Here is a 6,502-nt window from a genome sequence, read left to right on the forward strand (position 1 = left end):
CCCCCCCCCAAATGAACCCCCACTCTTACCGTCTTTATTTCTCTTCGAATCTCGGTGCTTTACACTTTTCTTCTTCTTCTTTTTCTTTGTTGAATTTTTTATATTTTTTCTCCTTCTTCAAACGCCCCATCCCACCCTCATTTCCTTTAATTTCTATCAATAAACCCAAAAAATGTGATGAACATGGAAAATTAGAAAGTCATCAATTTGTTTTGCTTCAAATTAAGATTAGTCTTTATGGCAAGGTTTGAATGTGATGAACTTGAAGCTATTTTCAACGAAACTCTACAAATTTTTCATTTCAATTTAGTTGTTATTATTTATTTGTTTTAATTTTGTGTCTTAAAAATTGAGTGTTTTTTGGAGAATGATTTTGAAATTTTGAATCTGTTTCGATTAACTTTTTTTTTAGATTATTTTTATTATAATCATGGATTAATTCTTATTTTTTGAGATTTTTTTTACTTTCTTAAATTGTGAACAAATAAAAAGAAACAAAAAAGAATTAAAAATCAAAATTTAAATATACTTAATGTGATGCTGATGTGGCGATGACGTGACGCTGATGTGGCGATGACGTGTCAATGATATGGCGCGTGTGGGATGTACTTGTCATTATGAAACTGATATTATAATATTAGGGTGTATTTTAATTTATTTGAAAAGAGATTAGGGGGGTAAATAATTATCCGTAAATGTAAATTGCTAAAGTGAGTTTTCCCGCCAAGTTCAGGGAAAATTTTATGTATTTTCCCTTTAGTACTATATAATTTCTGTATAAATATTATAATACAAATTGATTTGCATAATGGAGTGAGTCACTTGAGTAACGAAGTTTTGAAAAAAAATATGAGAGAGAATGATGGCATGTGTAATAATTATAGGATTTATGAACTTTCAATTGAGAGAAGGTGAAGGAGGCAAAAATCTTAGGAGATATTTGAATACTAACTAATTGAGAGAAAATTTGGATAAGGTTATCCTGTTAGTTTGAAAACTTTATGTTTATGGAAATCATAATTGATTTAGCAATGAGATTAAAATTTATTATTTACATCTTTTCCATTTTAATCGATTTATTATTTTGTTAGATTTTAATAAAAATTACTAACTAAATATGGTTCAGCTGGTAAAATACAAACTGATTCTAGTATGATAGTAATTTACAAAGAGTAACTTTCACATATATCAAACATAAAAATCATATTTGTATGGTATAACTATACTTTGCATAATTGCGCTCCATAGCAAACATAAATACATATATATATTTTTCGCTACACATATACCAAAAAACCAGTTGTATAATTCGCTATACATATACAAAGAAACCAATTGTAAAATTTTCTATTCATATACAAAAGAAAACAGTTGTATACAAATCAATTGTATTATGTATAAAACGAGAAAGAGCGAAAGACAAAAGAAAATTGGGTAAGGAAATATTTTTATTGTATAATTATAAGTGTAGATGACGAAGATATATGTATATATGTGTATATACAATTTTCTCTCGCTTTATACAAACAGAAACACAATATATACATTTCATTTTTATTTGTATAAGCGAGATCCGGGAGAGTGGCTAGCAAGATCAGGGAGAATGGAGAGAGGGAAACAAAAATATATGTATATATATAAAATTTTCTCGATTTATAGAAACACAAACACATTTTATACATTTTTGTTTGTATAAAAGCGAGAGTGAGCGAGCGAGAGAAAAAGAGTGGAGAGTGAGAGTTTGAGGGAGAGAGGCGACTGACAAACGATTTACTATAGCACAAAATTAAATCAAAGTGTGGTTTTCACATTTAATTTAATTTATTAGTTTGCCATTATATATAATTTTCCCATACAAACAACAAAACTGATACATTGGTAAAAATTTCTAACTGATTTAGTATTTGTTGGCAACTTACCAAAAAATAACAATTAGTTGGTAATTTACCAACGTATATCTAATTAGTGTTGCCAATTTGTGCTTAAAAATATATTTTTAAATTTATAAAATTTTACAGAAACACGAATTTATCAATGTTAAATGAACTACTAAGAACAAAAGAACAAAAATTAATTCACAAAAAACTAAAATTTATAAACATACTAGAATTTGGAAAAATCAGAATGGAAAAAGATCAAGACTACATAATGCACAGTGTCCCCTTAATGAAATTATTCCCCTCTAGTATACTAGGTTTGATTTGGAATATGTCCTCCCAAGATAGAGTAATCTCATTCATCAGTGTGATGATACTCAAAACGCTGGTGTTAGCGAGCCACTCAAGGACAATGAAGTACACGAAAAAACTTTGTGTAGAAGAAGAAGAAATCAGAAAAATTTGTAAGAAAAAAGTCTAAAGATCCAGTGGTATTTATAGCTAAGAGGAGTCGGTTCCGAAAGGTTGCAACCTTTAGAAATCCACATGACCATTCATGAAAGTATGCAACCTTTCAAACGGTCATGTGTGTTTCTGGAAGTTGCAACATGTCAGAACAGTCATATCCAACGACAAGAAATTTAAAATAAAATGGGAAAGAAGGTTTCACGCGGATTTGAGTCATACCGAAACGTTTCGGTTAATCAACTAAAAAATTGAAGCGTTTCTATTAATCTCAACTAAATAATTGAAAATGTTTTGGTTATAAACTAATTTATTGAAAATGTTTCGGTCATTTAATTAATTAAATAAATAATTAACTAAATAATTAAAACAAAACTTGTCATCGATCATTTTCCAAAGCCAAAGTCAAATCCGAGCTGAGCGACGACAACAACGTTGACGTCGCTAGGGGTGTCCCTCTTTCCAACCCTTTTAGCAATTAATAAGAGTGTTTCTATATTTAAACTCTTCTATTTTTCTTTCCACTACCGATGAGAGAGAGATGCCTTTTCACTAAAGTATAAGAGGACTTTTCAAGTTACCAACTCTTCAAGTTCTCAACTTTCCAAGTTCCTCTCTTTTCATCTTCCCTTAATTTCCCACTAACTCTTTCTATATACTCAACAATCTCCTCACATTAATGGGGAGTGGTTGTAACATAAGGAATAAAATGACAAGTATGTACTTTACAAGCAAGGATCAATTGAATCTGGATAAGTAGGTTTTCGATTGAAATTTCATAGTGAACATAAGTCAGATATACTCGGTCAATTGGTAGATGCGATATCTTTCAGCCATCGAGCTTTATTGTATACCTAGACAACCATATGTCACACAATTCACCATTTACCATTTATGGTTCTTATGGTTGTGTTCATTTCATCCATGAACACCTCCTGGTTTCATGAGTGTATAGAGAATAGGCTTCTAATATAAAATTCTCTTTGAAAGGACTTATCCTTAAAACCACATAGGTGATTTCTAACCGTATCATTTCATAGATACACTATTTGGTCAAATCTTCCAAACTTAGCAAACCACTAAAAACTTTAAGCTTTTTAACGCATTAACAAGCCTTAAAGTCTTAACCTTGTTCCTGAACATTATATTTATCATAAGAATGGATTGACTTGATTGACAATGTTGAACTGTCAGTCTCCCTGAATCTTGCTCTTGGGATCTCCAATCTTCTAGATACAGTTTCTGCCATGCTAACTTGTCTTAAGTTGTAAACTCATTTCCTTATATGATCTTTCAACTACCTCTCTCACTGGACCTTTCGTTAGTGGATCTGACACATTATTGCTTGACTTCACATAGTCAATTGTGATAATTTCACTAGAGAGCAGTTGTCTTATGGTGTTAAGTCTCCATCGTATATGATGAGACTTCCCACGGTAAATGACGATCCTTACCCTACCTATTACTGCTTGACTATCCCAATGTATGCAAATAGGTCCCCCATGTTTGGGCCATAATGAACTATCCTCAAGAAAATACTGGAGCCATTTCTCTTCTTCATCAGCCTTATCAAAAGCAATAAATTCAAATTCCATTGTGGAGGGAGCGATACATGTCTGTTTGAACAATTTCCAAGAGACTGCTCCTCCACCAAGTGTGAACACATAACAACTTGTGGATTTCCTAGGGTTTGGATGGTTCGTTCCGCTAAACCATCCATTTGGGGATGAAATATGGTACCAAGTTTCACCTTAGTACCAAGTCCATTTTGGAATGTCTTCCGAAAATGAGAAGAAAATTTACTACCCCTATCCGAAATGATAGACAAGGGAACCCCATGCATCTTCACAATCTCCTAGAGATACACCTTGGCATTATCTTCCACAGAATACATAGCCTCGAGGGAATATAATGGGTTGATTTGGTCAACCTATAAATGATGACCCAAATCGAATCATGTTGGCTTTGAGTACGAGGAAAACCCATCATAAAATCCATATTAACATCCTTCCACTTACAAGTGGGAATAGCTATATCTTGAGTTTAACCTCCCGACTTTTGTTGTCAGCTTTGACTTGTTGACGATTCGGACATTTGGCCACAAAATCCGCTATATACCTTTTCAAGCTATTTCACCAATAGATCTCCCTCAAGTTACAGTATATCTTGGTGGATCTTGGATGAATAGAATATCGCGAACAATGGGCATCTTCCAAAATTTTCCTTCTTAAGTCATCCACATCTGAAACACATAACCTACCTTATTATCTAAGTACCCCATCTCCCCTTGGGAGAAAGCCTCGATGAATTTACCAAGTACGAATTCTTTCAACTCCATCAAAAAGGAATCAAGGTGTTTCTTAGCTTTCACATCAACAACAAAGGAGGATTTGGAGCTATGCCGGACCATGAAACCACCCTTTGGAGAACGTACTAGTAAAACTCCCAACCGGGCCAACTTATGAACATCAAGGAATAACTTCCTCTTCTCATCTTCTTCGTGGTGACACTACCCATTGACATACGACTCAAAGCATCCATAACTACGGCTTTGCCAAGATGGTAGAGGACACCCATATCATAGTCTTTCAAAAGTTCTAACCATCTTCTTTGATGAAGATTTACATCTTTTTGAGTAAACACATATTAGAGACTCTTGTGATTGGTGAACACATCTAGATGCACCCATAAAGATAGTGTCTCCATATTTTCAAGGCACATGCTACGACAGCTAGTTCTAGATCATGGATTGGATGGTTATTTTTATGTACCTTGAGTTGCCTTTTGAGGCATAAGCTATCACCTTACGATATTGCATGAGAGCACAATCTAAACCTTCTCTGGAAGTGTCACAATACACTACAAAACCTTTGGTACCCTCCGGTAAAGTCAACACTGAAGGGAGGTAAGCTTATCCTTCAAATCTTGGAAGCCTTTATCACAAACTTCTGTCCATTCGAACTTAACTTTATTTTGGGTTAGGGCTATCAATGGAAAAGTAATAGATTAGAATAGCCTCACAAAAACTCCAATAATACTCGGCTAAACCCAAAAAGCTTCGAATATCTGTGGGACTTAGGGGTCTAGGACAATTATTAACCGCCTGAGTTTTCTTCAAATCAATCTCTATACCTACACTCAACACAATGTGAAGAAGAAAAGCAACTGATCTTAGCTAAAACTCACACTTACTAAATTTAGCAAAAAGTTGGTGATCCTTGAGGACATGCAATACTATCCTCAAGTGAGTCATGTGATTGTCCTCACTCTTGGAGTATATCAAGATATCATCAATAAAGGGAATCCCCAAAGAATCAAGATAATTTGTAATCACTATATTCGTAAGGTCCATGAAATATTTCGGGGCATTAGTTAAACCAAAAGACATAAATAAGAACTCATAGTGACCATATCTTTTTGGAAAGCCGTTTTAGGAATGTCAACTCCTCTCACCCTAAGTAGGTGATAGCTCGACCTTAAATCAATCTTTGAAAAGTAACTCACCCCTTGGAGTTGGTCAAACAAGTCATTAATTCTAGGGAGAGGATACTTATTCTTTATAGTAATCTTATTCATTGGCGGTGGTCGATACACATCCTAAGAGACCCATTCTTCTTTTTTCACAAACAATACCAGAGCATCCCATGGAGTTGTACCTCTAATTCTTTCAACTCGGATGGAGCCATCAGGTAAGAAAGGTTTGATATGGGTTGAGTATACAGTAATAAATCAATACCAAAATCTATTTCCCGTTCGGGAGGAATCCCCGGTAAGTAATCCGGAAAGAATTTCATAAAATCTTTCACTTTGGGGGCCAATTTTGAAGGAGGAGTATTGGACCCAAGGTCTTTGAAGCTCACAATATGATAGAGAAATCCCTTATAAATCATCTTACAAACTTTTAGACATGACATAATTTGACCTCTAGGGATTGAACTTCCCATTCCATTCTAAAACGAGTTCATTAGCAAACTGAAACTTGACTACCCTTTTTCTACAATCAATGGAAGCAAAACAAGAATAAAACTTATCCATCCCTAGTATGACATCAAAATCCAACATATCAAGTTCTACCAAGTCACCAATGTGACTCTATTGGAAAATGAGATAAGACAACTCCTATAGACTCGTTAACAACAGAGTCACCCACTGGGGGGGGG

Source organism: Solanum pennellii, chromosome 11 (assembly GCF_001406875.1).
Source record: "Solanum pennellii chromosome 11, SPENNV200".
NCBI classification, from domain to species: domain Eukaryota; kingdom Viridiplantae; phylum Streptophyta; class Magnoliopsida; order Solanales; family Solanaceae; genus Solanum; species Solanum pennellii.